At 33.8% G+C, this 18158-nt stretch overlaps 1 long non-coding RNA gene across 1 annotated transcript; it reads right to left on the bottom strand.

Moving 5' to 3' along the window:
- On the bottom strand, positions 1-1517 carry LOC115449728. The gene is made up of 2 exons (XR_003939200.2): positions 1036-1517; positions 1-108 (listed from the first exon to the last, which is right to left on the bottom strand). It is a non-coding gene; the product is annotated as an uncharacterized LOC115449728 (long non-coding RNA).
- Positions 1518-18158: the final 16641 nt, after the last annotated feature.

Raw genomic sequence — 18158 nt, 5'->3', positions numbered from 1 at the left:
TTCATAAAACAATTTATTTTTTACTAACAATCTGTGGTCGGGCTTCAAAACTTCTCGACTCCGTTCATTGCTCAGGGACTCTCCCGAATGACAATTACTGGTTATTTCCTGTGCATACATCAATGCTAATAATGTAACATGATCTGTCTGTTGAAGTTTTACTCAATACAAGTGACTTAATAATATATAATATTCAGTATAGAGAAAATATACGTTACTCAACTACACATATAATTATGATAGAATAATAAATATTATTATTTACGCGGCGCGTGCGTTATTACCTCATTGCGAAGGTATTCGGCTTTTCATACATTCCAGTATATTGTGCCACGATTTTTATTCATACATTAAACTGTGTTTTGCTCTAATAAACGTTCATTGTGCGCCTGTTCTGATTTGTTTCTATTTTGTGCAAGCAATATGTGTACAGCAAGCCATCTTAATGTTTCATACAGTTATGAAATGATTACGGAATGATGAAGGTGGTATGTGATGTACTGTTTATGTGAATGGTATTAACTTACTGGCAACGTAAATTGTGAGAGCGCTTCGTCTATCTAAATTTATATATTTCGTTTTAGTAATCAGAAATGTGGATCAACAAATCAAAAAAAAAATCTAGGTGTTTAGAAGGAAAATAATAATGTGTGTTAAAATAAGTTATTCCAGCCCTGACCTATATTTCAACTTCCAATTCACAAGATCAAAGCAATCGTAGCAATTTATATTTCGATCCAGTAAATACTATAATCCCGACTGCTTACAAAACGATGTATATCAAACTTTAAAACTTCAAATGGTCGTTTTGTTTTCACAACTCGGAATCCACAAATTATCCCAATTTCACTCAGCCGCTCTCGCCGCATTCCGGCTCGCGTTTCGTTGTTTAAGGGTCAGCCGAGCTGGCGTTATGTAGGGCGAGTGTTTGACCGGCCGCCTCCGTTCTGCCTAGGCCAGGTGAATGATCGGGGGCGAAAGTAAAAGTGGACTTAGTCTCGCCGCCGACGGAAACGGCCGACGCGATTTCCTTACCATTTACTAACACCACGCGAATTTTCCTAAACTGCGGTGTTTATTGAATCCCCGTTCAATCGACATCTCGTTTAGCGTTATTGTCTTGTAATAGAGGAAAAATGGCATGGTTTATGGTAATTTATTACGTTGCTATGACAATGCATGTCCGGCCACCTGCTTGAACGCGGTACATTATTACATTAAGTGCGTTGTAAACATGTAAGTTGCGTTCTTTTCGCTTTCAAATTTCGATTTAATGTCTGATGTGCTTTATTATTATCTTTATTTATCCAACATACGAGTATCGTTGGTAATTTTCTACCTCCTTATATTGTTTTTGAATTAGTTTCAAATTCGAATTTATCGTATAATAATGTGATGACTTTGGCTTGCAGCTTGTCAAAAAAACCTTTAGCAATCTCGAATAATCTGTTTTCATATTAGTGAAAGAATCATTTGATCGGATAATTTAATATGACGAAATTTTAAAGGCAGAAATATCCATGATTATTAATTATTTTTACATTTTTCTTTCATTTGCGAGAACTAATCACTAACTAGACGTGAATTTAAATTCTTTACTTGCCAATACTTGTTTAGTTACCCAGATTAAAGCCGAAACAAAATGTATGAAAATGGACCTTGAGGTATCGCCTTAAGTAAACAATTTATACATTGAGGCCGCGCAGTGTCGTGCACTTTGGAAGAACTATGTTATTATTCACAACTGTGAACTCGATTATTACCGTGGCGGGGACAAAGAGCACCATCGCACCTTTTATGTAGGCATTTATTTTGCATCTCTGCCAAGACTGCACGATACATTTTCGTCAACGCGATATTCACAATGGACACAAGGTTGATAAATTGGCGATCTTCATTTATTAAATGCAAGAACGTTTTTTGTTTCAAAATATTGTGATTGGCGAGTCAATGAAATTTCAATGTTCCGGGTCGCGTTACCCTTGGTGCATATTTCCTTTAATGTCTGCATTGATTTCAAAGATTATTCGCATGATTACACTATAGAACTGCTCTTAAATTTGACAATGTTATGGTTTATTTGAAGGTCAAATAGAATGATTAAATAACTCGGCTCGATCGATTAAACGTAATTTTTTTTTTAGTAATCAATCAATAGATAACAATTGTTTTTAGAATGGAATGGATGTGGCCTTGCGGGCTGGTGTGCGTTGGACCGGCCAAGGCAAAGCCGTTAGCTAGCTGTGGCCCGCGACTTCATTAGCATGTACATATTACATTGCACATACCACTTTCATTTAAAACTGCTCAGTATTAACAAAAACGTGTCTAATAATTCAAGAACATACGTTAGATGGTTTATATCCAAGTTCAATGACACTGAATACGAAACTTACAACGACTGATTTTTTATCAACAATAACAATCAATGTTTTAATTGTTATCTAATATTATAGTGATTAAGGCTCTGTTTCACAAATGCTACTCGTTTGATGTTTGTTTCTGACTAGATGCTATCCGTCACATAAATGTATAAGCCGAACAAATTCAAAAATCACACGCTAACCTATGCTCCCAAATAAAATGAGTATTATCTAACGCCCGAAATTAATAATGTATCTGCTATCCAAGACTGAAACCTGTCTTAGATTGCCGACTATCTTTCGATTGCTCTCCTATCGGCATGCCAATATCTTAACTCGCCTATCCTTGCTTGCCTTCAACGATAGATCGCTGGCAATCCTTTCCAGATGCGTTCCCTCCTGACCATTCCATTTTATGCAGAATATTCCATTCGTAAAAAATACTTTTGTATTTTCAATACAAACTATTCGTTTAAATATTTACCCAATTGCTAAAAATAAGACTTTGAGTAATAAAAAAATATTTTATGCATTTTAGCCCTCAAAAGAAATAATTAATAATTAGTACATGTCATATTTACGCCCGAATACTCAAACGCCACTTAAATATTTAAGATGGCCTCACGGATTTAAGCATTCGTTATCTTTGAAATTGGTATACTGAAACGTCACTTATTTCCTAACCTTAAATTTAAGGCGACGAAGGTTTAAGGTCCGCTTATTGATTCAAACGGTATTCACAAACCCTGCTTAAAGTTTGACAGCTATTTAAGGCCGCCTTATATGGCTGTTAATTGAGATTAATTTGAGAGTGCTTGCGACTACTCTCAAATCTTTACGCTAAAATATTTATTGTTGTGTTAGTTGTTATTATATTCTCTTTCGATTTAATAAAATGTCTTTTTCTTCACTACCATCACTGTCTGAAGAAGAATATAGGGTCAATCGAAGAAATCGAGAGAAATTAGACACTTTCGAAGAGTATTTATGTTCATTAATTCAGGAATTGTCATTTCAGCAATGTTCATTCATCATATTGATTTAAACTGGATATTAATCCAGCCTAGCCGGTCATAAAAAGAAATACCAGATATTTATTGCCCTTTGTTTCTTTACCACAGGCACCTATCAAAGGGTCATCTGGGATATTTTTCATGTGTAGGAACCTACGGTACATCATGGTGTACTCATATCATGGCACTAGTTGTGCCTGTGCTTATATCATGGAACTAGTTGTGCCTCTGCCTACCCCTTCTAGGATGATTAGCTTTATTATGTGTGTATGTAACAGTTTTAAGGGAAATAAATTTTATTGAAAGTCAACATGTCTGAATGAAGAAATAATTATTAGAGAAGCAAGAAGAAACTTTATTGTAATTATTATATTTTTTAATTGTAATTCTTATATATCAGAGATATAAACATTACATTACAGACATTTTGCTACACATAGTACATATATATAGATGCCTGCAGAAGTCTATTTCTTGAATAAATTATTGATTGATTGATTGATTGGATATATCACACAAGAGAACCCACGGCCTCTCACTTCACAGCCGGCTACTCGCCCACAGCTCACTTGTGTTCCTCACGAGAGCTGCCAATAAAACAAATATATTTTTAAAAATTATTTAACAAAAAAAAAACATTATCAGCCACATGATATCCATTGCTGAACAAAGGCCTCCCGCAAAATTTCCAGATTGAATGTCGGAAGCAGCCCGCATCGAGCAATGCCCTTTTTTCTTAATTCGATGGGCCTCCAAATAAATCCAATACTTACTTTTTCACTATATCCAGCAGTTCTTGTTTTTCTATTTAGGTATAATTTCAACCCCTTTTTTGGGTTTTGTTATTTGCAGACTCCATTGATTATATTTATATAAAATAGAAACTTCTGTGGTAAGACACGAAATAAGAAATAAGAAAATAATCACTACGATTTAATTGTTGACGAAAATTTGACAGATACAGAAGTTTTTTTTTCTAAAGTGACTAATGTCAATACTGATCATGCTGCCAAATGGCAAGTATAAATAAGTTGGAATGTATTTACTACATCAATGTTGAGAATTTAATAATTAAAAATCATTTTTAATTAAACTGCGTATTACGTTATTTGATTTTTTTTTTATGTTTCATAAATTATGCTGCGTGAAACGACACATAAATATCATTTTATTAAAATTATGTAAACGAAAACAAACTTTTTATAATCTATAGCAAGTTAACTGCTCCTCAACTGAGTTTTCCGTAAAATCTTTTAATGTACGTTTGAGAATGCCATTTAAATTAAGTAGCCTGTTAAATTTAAGTAGGCCTCAGACAAGTTGGTTGGTTGAGTAGCGTTTCAGTATTCGGGCGTTAAAGTACAAACTATTTAATTAGTTGAAATGGAACGTGAGTAATGAGGTTGCTAACATATTTTGACACTGAAGTTTAATAACATTGTTGATAATATATTAATAAATCTTTAAAGGATTTAGTTTTTATTATAAAGTACGCAGTAAACTCGGTGCCATATAATAATAATTGGACTCTGTACACATTATCCAGTGTCATGGAACAAATTACAATTCCGTTATACATAATTGTTGCATAACTTTAACCGTTTACGCAGCGCACGCAACGGAAGCTCTCAAAAGTAATCAATCTTAACCGTTTTTGGTACCATTGGTCATGGTGTGATGATATATACCCTATAATAGGCATCCTCAATAAATGGGCTATACAACTCTAAAATAATTTTTCAATTCGAACCGGAAGTTTCTGAGATCAGCGCGTTGAAACACACAAATAAACAACATACTCTTCAGCTTTATATAATTATAGTATAGATAATGTATGGAAATTTTGCCTGTTACTATGATTTTAACTTTTAACTAATAAAACTATGTTAATTTGTAATAATTGTTACTTTGAATTACAAATGTAGATGATCAATAAAACTAAATAGCAGTGATTGCAAAGGTATTTTATTTTACTAAGTAAAGAAGTTATTTATTAATGCTGTTCTTTCTCCAACATCTTGATTCTCTATATTGTTCTCATAATTAATAATATCAGCAGTTGATAACTCCACTTCGGTTGGAATTTCCTCTAACCTATGATTCCGACAAATATTATGCAAAACTGCAGTTGCAATTATTATTATTTGAACTTTAGGTAAAGATAAATGCAATGTCAATGCAATCACAGGGAAGCGACGCTTCCATGTACCAAATGTCCTGAAAAAGATAATATAAATAATTCCTATTCCTCAGCAAAAGTTGATGGAATGGAGAAACACCATAGTTCCTGAAAAAACGATGCAATTGCCCCTTGTTAGTACCTATCTAATAGTTCGGTAGGTACGGTATTTTTTGTAAATAATGTCAAAAATTATTTACCTTGTACATAGAAGTAACACGGATATACGGCATCAGTTTAACTAACAATGATTGGCAAGCAGGTTTCGAAAGCCTAATCTAAACATGAAATCAAACTCATCCAGGGTCTGCATGTAGTTAACTCTTTTCATTACCCGTGATGAAGCGCGACTTTCAGTTTCGCTATCAGTATCGCTAGTCCCTCCAAATCACTGTCGTCACTGTCACTAGAGAATATGGATATTTCCATTGCCTTTTCGTTTCCCTTAAAATCAGTGTAAGCGATATTCAAAACATATGGAGTAAACTGAGGAATTGATCCGATTGGAAAATGTGATTGTTTACAACAATCAAATCAAATGTCAAAACGGGTAGATAGAGTATTGGCAAGCGTAAACTATCATTTTCCAACAGAGGGTAATCTGTGATCTGTAATCCGTTCTCTCAAAGATCGATTATTGTTAGAGATAGCTTACTTAATCTATGGATTGGTTATTGGCATGCTTTATCCATAAAAACGAATGAATTATCAGTCTTAGATAGCATACATTGGATTAGGATTGGTTATTAATTTCGGGCGTAAATAAACTGTTTTATACGATAACTGTCAAATCAAACTTGATTGAAACTTGTGAAATGGGCTCTCATTGATCTACATTTTTCCTAACCTGAGTACTAACAAAATTAGGATTTGCCATTTTCATTTCGCGTTTAACGTGTGAATGAATGCTAAGCATACATCTCCACACTTTCTGATTTACGATATTGTTATGGCTTTCGTGAGTGGTACCAATTTGAGGTAACGTAGAAAGGTGTGAACGCGTTCGCGAATTTGTAAGTTTTTTTTTTGTTCATTTCATGACCATCGCGGTATGAGAGAGTAGTCAGTTATAAACAGGGATTTTAGATTTACGATAATTGATATTTTCTGGAGAAAAGGTTCATTTTTATTCTTATTTTAGGGTGATGGTCGTAATTGAGTAATGCATTTTCCTCGTTCAGTGTAACTCAAGTGTAACTTAAAACATTACTTTAAATAAATTTTTAAACAAAATAGGCAAAATCGCCCACATTCATACACAAAGTACGAGATCTTATCCGCACTTCTATAAAACATGGTGTACGTCTTCGATGATTCCAGTCAGTGTAGTTAGGTGAATCGGCTTTATATTATAAATGTTGTAGTATAAAGGACTGTTACATTAATATTCATTTATTTTAGTCTTTATTGCGTTGTAAATATCGCTCATTATCTACTATGTTAATGAATAAGCAATTTTAAGACAAAACATACAAATCAGTCAAGTTTCGACCGAATAAACAAAACCAATTAGCAAGAACAAGCGATCGCATTAAGATTTTTAAAGCGAGACGATTACAAGGCGATATTGTGGATGATTTGAAGCAATAACCTCGTCATGTACAAGGAAAATACTTGTAGTGAGCAATGGTTTTTTGTCGTCGGTCGCCAAGAGACATCATTGTGTGCGATATGGTACTTTGTTGTTCTTTTTTGTACGTCTTTGTTCTAATTTGTTGTTTCGTAGAACATCTTTTAATTCAAATTCATTTTAAATGTTAATACCGAAGTCGTTTTTCTTGAAAATTGCATTGAAGAATTTGAAGTAATTCTACTACGAACTAAAATTGGAGACATTTAATTTTCCCGACAAACTATTTTATGCTTAACAGCCATTTGCGCGTCACTGCAGTTTGCTCAAAAAATCTCTGTTAATCCTTTAAAGTGGACGTTAACCCGTCTAATCTCACAGTTATCAGACGACAAAGCTTGTTAAGTCTGTAAGCTTTTTAATTTAGCTACTAGACTGGTCATTAGTCTACTTAGTTTGTTCCTAGATATAGTGTAGCTATGTTGTTAATAGGTACATTTTTATATAAGGTTTGTAGTTGAATCAAATTAAATGCATGGATGCATAAAATTAACTATAAATTTTAAAGATGCATAGTGATCTTATAAATTTTGCCTATATTTTCTTAAGATTTTTGAAGAGGCTATATACTGTTAATTTGAAGTAAATACAATAAAAAATTGAAAGTCTCTCCAAGCGTAACCTTTTTCGTATGACCTTAGGACAAAATTTAATGATACCTATAATTACTGTATGCCATTTATGATCTCAAATTACTTTTTACTTCACTTGAGGATTTTAATCTTGTGTATCGTAATTGCAAAAAGTAAGCGAATTTAATTATAATTAACTACATAATATGATCGTGACCGGTGGATTTGTTGAATTTTCTTTTTTATTTGTTTTTGAACATTATCTTTTCGAAAATAAATTGCGCGCATGGGACAATTTTTAATTTCCTGGCAATGGGAACCCGGAAAAAATAGCTACTACAGTAATATTGCGCGTAAAGCACACACCCGTTCCATTTGTCGAGTTAGGTTCGCATTCCATTCACACTGGTGATTAATTTGGCGCCTCCCTTTAATTACACATACCGGACGAATGAACGAGTAAACGCACTTTATCAATTATCCAGCTAATTATGTTGACCCTATAATGGGCTGCGAAATACGGCGCCGAGGAATGCGGCGAGCTGCTGGCTTCAATGTCCACGATTAATAAACGGATTTAATTATTCAACGAGTCCAACATAACGTGACCCGTGCTGTGTCCATTCCACTTTTTAAATTGGCATTGCGGACAAACAATTTCATACTGGACGATAAATTATTCCGTCGACCGGTTTTATTAGTGGGTGTCTGATAAATTTGGTTACTAATTTATGGACATGCATTTTTTTTTGCAACCAGTCCTCGGTATACGTTCACCGGACACCGATATGTGATACCGATTCTGTTATTCGTTTGTGAGTTGTCCTGCATTTTAAACGTTTGATGCCGTATTTTTCAAGTCACTTATTGTTATAGATGTTATTAGCTATGAATGAATGCAAGATATCCGGTTTGTTTTAAAATTTACTTGATATTATACCAAGTGGCAAGCAGTCACAGGTATAAGATATTTTGATAAGAGGATGAAACACGTTTATGGTCTGAAACAAATACAATATTGGCTTGTAAATCGAGTATGGCCCAGTTACGATTTCTGACCGTGATCACAAACTAGGCAAACATGTCGCATCATCATTGTACTTCACAATAATCCCGGTTACGCAACAAACAATTACTATAAACTATGTCTTAGAAAAAAAACGGCTCATAGCCGATGCTTCATTTAATCAACGATCCGTCACATTATCCTAAGAGTAAATAAATTCCAATGTTATTGTGGTTTCGCGAATCATGCGAACGTAAGCTGATAAGTGCACGTGCACCGAACACAGTACCACGTGGTCTGAGGTCGGCTAAGTCGTCACCCATCCTGTTTCGGCCACGAGCCGGGCTAATTGATTTACAACGATTGTCACATGTTTTTGAGCCGTTTACAAGGGCATGGGTTGTTTGTTTCGTATCTTCACGTGCTGTCAAAATTAAGTGGATTCAGAGGTATTGTATAACAATACGATGAAACGGTAATGAATTAGATCAAGAAAAACATATGGTTGTTTTGGTTGAAAAGAATGCCTGGTTAGGGTTTAAAAATATATAATAGGTGTTTAGCTATGCAGATACAATACAATATAATGGCATAAATAGGAAAGTAACTAATATTTTGTGCGATTGCGAAAGAACTATGTTTATTGTACATTATTTCTAGCTATGAAACGTATGTTATATATCTGAAATTGCCTAATATCCTCATTCAATGTCAGCGTATATAACATTACGGTAATATAAAGCTAGGTAACGTTTTTTACGCAATAAATTATTGCAACAGAAGGCTTACTAATTTTATAATAGTTCGTAGTTAGCTTTGGCGTATATTTTCTTTGTGTAAAAGTGATTGCATAGAAAATATTAGACAGCGTTGTTTTTATTTTTTTTTCCTTTAATGGAAGATCTTGTTGAATTATTTACTTATGCCCAATGTATGACGTTGATAGTCCAATGGTCATTGACGCACCCCGCCACTTTTTAAGGAGGGGGGTAAAGGGATTTGATTCAAACACTTTCCCCGACGCTGTCTATAGTATGCGCGTGCACATGTCGCTCACGCACTGTTAGCTATTAGGGAAAATAGTGGGGCGCGTCTTCTTGAACGAAATAATCTATAATTAGTTATGAATAAAAGACGAGGTTTAGTATACTAATGACGAATCACAAACGCAATACCTTATGTTATCTAATAATACTATTACTTATTTTAAACCACTGTCAAAGATGCACGGTATCAGCAGCTTAGCTGATAACCGATATGAATCAGTTCAAATATCTAATGTACTAAACGGCCTCGCTACAATTTTATATCACAGATAGGAAAATAAGAGTGGCGAAGCGTTCATACAAGCCGATTCCTACCGGGTTACCTTTTGTAAATTAATTAAAAATAATCAAAGAAAAACATAACAATATTACTAGAATAAAAATACTATATTCAAACAAGTCGTCTTATAAATTTATTAAATGAAATCCATACTTCAATGATATCTGTCATTCATATCAATTCGTTAAATTGTAACTCGCGCGCAGTGCTCGCGCCTTATAGTGTTCGAAGTGAACCCGGCCGCGCATAGCTTCCCTCGCTATATTCTTGTCTCTTTCACACGCAGCGCGGTGTCTTTGTCTAATCTTTGGAAGTGGCGTAAAGATACAGGTGTGCGTGCGTGTCTATGTACTTCAGGGTAACCCCGAGAATTTGCGGCTTCATGTTGAGCTATTGGCGCGAAATATTTTAATAATTTAGAATGTGTAATTAGTGTTTGTGCGTAATTAATTTTGTTGGACTGTTTTAGGTACCTATGTTCAAAATATATTATTATTTTGTAAATTTAGACACTAGACATAATTTTTATGTTAGAAGGAAATTATTAAGGATTAATATATTTTACTGATTTTAATTTATTGTGAACAGCGTATTATATTATGTTAACTGTAGAAAAAATATGTTGCCGGGTTCCCTTTTGAAAATTTTCACCCTTCGCCACTGGAAAATAAGCGCCTCTATGATTATAATATACGATGAAACAATGATCTATAGCATGGACTCATTGATCTAAACGAAACGTTATATTTTGTTCGCGCTTCTCAAGTGTACTTAATAACCTTTGTACGTAGTGAATCAGCCGTACATCGGACTTGTTTACGTGCGCGCGTACTCATTCAGTACAAGTTTTATAAAACTAGTGGAGTAATGCCACGGTACCGTCGCGTGTCTTTGGGATTCTGAATTCCGGGTACTACTGATGACTTGAAGCATGATAAAATGAACTTCAGTCAAGTGAAACTGAATGAATGTTTGATTAGATGTTGCTCGCGGTTCTGCGAGCCTGAAGCAACTTCCACGGCTTAATAGTTCTATTGGCTAGCTGTGAGATGAGAAGTAGCCTATTGTTAATTACAAACTTGGTCTACCTTTGAGCGTGTGCCGAAATTACCTGACACGGTTCAGATGTTTCTGCCTTTTTTATTTTTCTGACAATAAAAACATTTTTCAAACTAAAACATTGAAAAATGACTTCAAATGCACAGAATATTCATGTTATTTGTCCTTTTTTCCCTTCCTTTGTTTGTGTTTGGATTATTGTTTTAATAAATTCTACACCACATTTTGCTTGTGTTTATAGTAATTATTTTATAATAATATATTATGTCATTATTTATTAAAGAGGGACATATTATGACGAATTGTAAATAAATTAATTGTCTAAGTTTATTTTAGTACTAGAATAAAATCTAACAATAAATATTATGTCTTAAAATATATATCATCAGATTTATTGGTACTTAATCGTTGATATAATTTCGGTATTTTAGCCAAGTTCATAACTCCAGGCTATTACATTACACCGTTGTTTCTACTGGACTGAATAAAATATTATCAGCTCTAATATAAATGTAAATCGTCACTCGTATCACCAAAATGTATAGTTCATTTTATATTGGTTTGGTATGCGATTATCTGCTCTAGAAGTTGATGACCTTTGCTGTTACTAATACTTATGTAGTTGCTTACGTAGCGTTGTTGCTCGGACAACAATAATATTATTATGATGTCACCTATTCGATTAACTTGTAATGTATAAATTTTCATTACCGCACGAATATTTCAATATAAAATTAAATTAATATATTAAAATAAGATGAGCTATTCCCGGTTATTTTCTGATCGAAATAGATAAAATCGTAGGTAGTCGAACCAAATAAATATAGGTACCAAAAACATATCTTTAAAAATTTTAATATGCTCATCCAATTCGGTATATTATTCAGAAACCGTATTCTGCCGTATACCGCACCGTAAAGCAATGTAATATGTTTAACAAAAAAGCGCCTGTCCTATGTTACTATACAGGGTATTGGTTAATTTTTTCCTCAGAAATGTTAAATCGTTGGGGTATCAAGACACCAATAACGCTTTATTTGTTATTAATGATATTAAACGTAACAAAACGAGACTATAATTAATTAAAGGCTATCCTTCAGTACTCCTCTAATAAAAATGTGCGCGGACACAAACACTGCTTATTTTCCATACATTGAGTAATATTGATGAAAAAATTCCATTTGGAAACATATGTATTATGTAAACGTGTAACATGCGCCTTGATCGGTGGCTTACACTGTTACAACATTCAGCGTAATTATATCTAAGCTTGTAACACTGTTTTAATGAAGATGTACGTGCACGCAATGTTTTGAAATATTTCATTGAAGCGTAAGCTTTTGTTATGTTACTCCCTACGCCTAAGAACGCCTTTTATTTAGTAACAGATCTTATAGATTAAAAAATATAGTTTTTATACGTGATAATAGAGATTTCGGAACGGAATTTGTAAATGCATTATGAACCTGTAGACGGAGAAATAGACATTCTGGAAATACATCTTTGCCCATACGACAATAAAGATGGCATTTTCTGAGAGATATTGTTATAGGACATTTACACTAATTTGTTAATTGTAATATTTTGTTTGATCGTATTATATTTTATGCTATGAATGTTAAAATTGGTTCTTAATCGTTCTAATGCTAATAACAATGCGTGAGTGGAATGGTGAATAATATACATAGATAAAAAGCTTGGTCGGAATTAATAATTACACAACGTAATACATTTTGGTGAGTCATATCATGTACTTGTCAAGGCTGGGTTTTGGCTAAATGATATTAACGTATTTTTATCAAGATATAAATAATAACTGTTATAAAGTTGTTTACCTACTTTAATTTTCAAGAAATTTTAATATTATACCTATTTAGGACAGCATGAGTAATGTTCACTGATATATCGATTGTAATATGTTTTCGTGTGCAATAGCTTAGTTGAGACTGGTTCGCCGAGAAGAATGTCTGCAGGTTCAAAACCCACATACCTCTGGCTTTTCGAAGTTACGTATGTCATATTAATCAATTATCGATCGCTTTAACAGTGACGAAGAACATAATGAGGAAACCTACAAACCTGAGATTTACCATAAGCATTTCGATGGTGTGTGAAGTCTGCCAACCCGCACCAAACCAGCGTCGTGGACTAAGGCCCAAGCGTTTCCAGTAATAGAAGAGGCCCATGCTAGGTATATCAACACAGGGCCGGTTTCATTATTTATTATACCATTATATATTTTGTGCTTCTTCTCTAATTTTAATTTTTTTATGGAAAGCTATTTTATTAAAGGACTAGCGACCCGCCCCGGCTTCGCACGGGTGCAATGCTGAAACTAAATACACTATAGAAAAACTGTGAACGTTGTATATAAAAACATAGCGGCCCGCTCTGGCTTCGCACGGGTATAACATAACAAAATAACAGTATTTCTCCACTATTTAATGGATGTTATTATACAAATAAACCTTCCTCTTGAATCACTCTATCTATTAAAAAAGACTTTGTTTTATACTATGTAGTGAAGAAGAAACATAAACAAGAAGTATTTCTGTTGGAAATAATGATTTGAGAAATGTCAACACTTCATTAAATACAATATTATAGTAACAAAACAATCAAATACTACTATTTGATAACATCTAGTTGTTAACTTCCTCACGTATCTTCCTAAGCTCAACACAAAACTCGTCCGAATACTTAAATCCAGTTCGGATGTACTTATAAAATAAATATACGTAAAAAGGCCAAAATTTTACTTCGGAATCTATACTTATCGCGTGAAAGGATGTTAGCACAGTGATAATGCTTTCCGTTGGTCAGAATAATTTCAGATTATACAATTCAGTTACATTCCGACGATAATATGCGGAACTTCTATTACGTTAATTGAACTCAAATTATGGTAACTAGATGCTGGTTGAAGCTGTTTTATTACTTGCTTAGACGTATTAAAGATTTGTTTCCTGTTTGCCGTTCATATCGATAATGCTCATTAATCATTAACCAATAGACAATAATTAAGAAACAGTATCGCCATGAGAATGATTTGTACTCGTTGTTTCGAACCTATTAACAATATAATAGGTGTTTCGTTATTTTACTTTGGCATCGACTCTGGTAATGTAGTTATTGTTTGATATGTCGGTTTGCACAAGTGTAGGTTACGCATTTTTAATATTTCACATTGATAAAATTTAAAAAAAAATATCACTGTTCTGATGATTACTTTTATTAAAATACATAATATTGATGATTTAAGTTTAATAGGGTAAAACCTGTAATCTTCACATTTATTACGTCTGGCTTCTATACGCCGTAGGAAGGAATGCGGAATAAAAACTTCAGAATCACCAGGGAAAGTTCAAAGTGTTTTACCGCACACCGAACATAAATAATAATGAATTGCGGAATGGGAACACTTGTGGCCATTTGAATATATTTTACATTACTTTCCACTTCGTTCAACCTTTTTGTTTACCAGCTTACAAAACTTTACAGCGCTATATTCTCGCAATACTGTTTTTATAGTAGTACGTGGTTATAGACTGCATGCATTACTTTGTAATATAAAGAAAATATGTATCTACCATAGCAAATGGTAAACATGTCTCGAACATCACTATAATGTTTAACAGCTTTTAAACCGAGTAAATGTCTGTATGATTCACAAATATTTTCCCAAGTCTGTATTACTTGGTACTAAAACCCCTGGGTATCATAAGGTGGTTCAGGATATAAAAAATGCTTTTTTTAAAATCTTGGTAAGGCATAACGATTATGAGTTTGCTATATTTATTTTTAATGAAGATAAGCTTCATACCTCGTTCACGATTTGTTAGCCAATAATTAATAACTCATCAATCTTGCGTTGTTTTAAATGTATATCTCGTACAGCACAGAATGTAGCCACCTTTGTCGTGACGATTGACTCATTTAATCATAATCTACGTGTTATAAAGGTGACAAATCGCACACGTATTTAATTGGTCTGTAATCTTAGATTTCTCGGCAATGTGTTGCTTCACTTTAAGAGCTGATAATATACCGACGTAGATTTAGAGCGTTAGCTCTATTCTTGACGTTTGTTAAGAACCATATTAATTTGTAATTTATGTTATTGACTGCAAAAAGTAATGATAAAAATAACAAAGTTTCATGACCACAATGAACTTGGATGTATAAATCTCTAAATTATCAACATTAAAAGTTTAAAAAATGGATTGAAACAGTTGGCTTAGTGCAAGACTTAAAGATTTACTTAATGTGGAAACAGCGTGCTAGTTTATAAGAGTTTTAAGTTACCCACAGGCCGATTTGGCTAAATAATGTCTGCCTTTTGGCAAGGCTCAGAGCTGACGGCTTAACCTACTCTCCCAAATATAAAACCATTCGGAAATATTGAGCTAAACTTGTATGATAAATGTACCGAGTTTAACTCAGACTTCGTTATATCACTGCTAAGAGGAAGGAAAGAGCTTCAACTTTACAGTTTTTCATTCGAGGATCATAACTAATGGTCTCTGGATGTCTAGTTCGAAAAAATGTACCCAGTTGTGGTATATTATACATATATATAGGTGTATAGCACATATTTATAGTAGTTAGAATACTTGCCACATCTATGATTTTTTCAAGTTTATACTATTCATTCAAAATTTGATTAGTTTTAATACATACAAATTTTAAATACCATTTTGTATATACATTTTCTCGTGTTCCATAAAAGAAATTATGAATGTACACCGTAGGTAAACTTCAATCTTCGAACGAGATTTCAAACTGTTCGTAAGTTTAGAATTTTCGGAATGGTTTCTCGTTTAGAACTTTGCTTCAGCGCAGTCGAGCCCGTATCTCCTAAGGAGCAACGTCCTTCTATAACAGCGCTGGAAAGTTTCTCAAGTAGGCAATTAGCTCTCGACTACTGGATATGGTTATCATAACGGATGTCTAATGATCTGCTGGTTATTGCTGAGCGTACAAGGCGTCATTGTGAGCCAGCGACAGGCCCGCGCCGAGCCTTCCCACGGATTACTGTATCGAGGTCGTTTTATAAGTATAGCAACGTTTATTTGAATGTAATAAGGTCGCATGTGATGTATGACATTGTGGATCTTGTTTGTAATGTGAATGGGCAATTGAGAATATGAGATGTTGGTAACTAGCTGTTGATTGAATATAATAGTATTTTTTTTTTCTATTTGATGAGTTTCATTGATCGTATAAAGCAGGAATTGTTATCCACCTTCTGGGATAGTCGAGTAAAAACTCGACTTGATATTGAATGAAACAGGTCTTTTGTTGTAGAGTTGTAACATAAAGACGACTTGGTATAAGATCAAGATTTTATAATAATGTTAACCGCATTCATATCCGGAGGTTCAAGCTGAACTTTTGGTAAATGTCAAGGCGAAGCCTTTATAAATTTCACTGTTCGAAATTACATTGTAATTAGCACCAAATATATAAAATAATTTTCGAATCATACAATTACTGCCGTATTCAATATTTTCTGTTTAAAGAAACTATTCTCAAAAGAAATTACATTTCACTTCATGAGGTATACTTACATTTTAGAAGCACAATTATGCTAGTATCGTACAGTATAAGTGAATAGATTCTGTAACACTGTTCACTTCTTTACAAATATATACGGAAAAATATTAAAATACCCTCAAGTTAATTCACAAATCCAAGTCTTGCCAGAGCCGTATTCAAAGCTTCTATTTGTTAATAAATACATTTAATTTAGATAAGAAATCATGGAAGCTATCCGCTGCTTTGATGATTGCAATTTTCCATTCTCGTTTAATAGAGGGAATTATAAAGCGTTCCAGCCCTGAGCTATAATCCCGCATAGTGAATAGTCCATTCCTCTTTGTTGTAGTAAGCCTGGCAGAAAGTCCTCCTGTTGAAAGACGTCGGCCCTTTGTTGGACATTTCGTTGGCCGCATCGCTTTCATAGTATTCGCTGCGATTATAACCAGTCATTGTTATCACGTTCCTTTGTGACGCAAATTCTAATCTTTGTTACGTCGCTCACAAGACGCAACCAATCATTTATAACTATAAATTATCACAAATGTTCTAATTTGCGATACCCAATTTAACTTCACATGATGCCGCATTTAAATATCAAACAAAGTTTCCTCGCGTTCATTTGTGTTGCGTGAACGTTATTTACGTTTTGAGTCATCGCGAATCATCACAGATTTAGCCAGTTTTATTTCGTATTGCTCACATTCGTCGAAACGACATCGAATTTATAAACGGTTGCCTATTAAATTCCCCTCAGCGGTGTCTTTATTTAAAAATGTTGTTAGATATACCCTCGATTTAGTTGCGGTGTGCGTTGACCTGCGTAACTGGGACGCTCGAAAAACCTCCCAATAGGTCGTTATGCCCTGTGCCGCACCTCCATACGATCGTAGTTATGTAGTTGACTATGATATAGTTATGAATTGATATGTTAACACCAGGTCCGCGTAGAGTCGTTGGATTAAACGAAGCAATTATTGATCATTTTATGTTCGTCCCTGTTTTAATTATTTGGTCGGCATTGTTGTCTATAATTGCTGCCAAAGATATATTTGGTGCGATGTACTATATTATTAGTTCGACTATTAGTCTAGCCAATGGCAAAAGCTGATAGTATCATTGTCAAACATTTACTTTATGGTTAGTGCTCACGAACAATCGGGAATATGCATTGAGCATTCGATTTTTTCATGACATGATTTTGAAAATGACCGTATATATTTTTTTTTTCATGGAATGTTACAAAACCTCCATCAATTTATAAGGACGTTGTATAGTTATTAAAATAATATACTTTAACACCACAAAATTTAAGCTTAGGCCTATAAAAATTACACAAATTTGACTTAATCACAGTCCGAAGCATAGCTACAATTATAATTCTCCGTTTCTGGCGAAAAATTTTAGCATCGTGACAGTATTGTTTTGAAATAAAAGTTTATTAAATGTATTGTTGGTTTTGCAAGAAAAAA

Source organism: Manduca sexta, chromosome 20, assembly GCF_014839805.1.
Source record: "Manduca sexta isolate Smith_Timp_Sample1 chromosome 20, JHU_Msex_v1.0, whole genome shotgun sequence".
Lineage (NCBI taxonomy): Eukaryota > Metazoa > Arthropoda > Insecta > Lepidoptera > Sphingidae > Manduca > Manduca sexta.
This window is presented reverse-complemented; position numbering and strand designations above follow the sequence as displayed.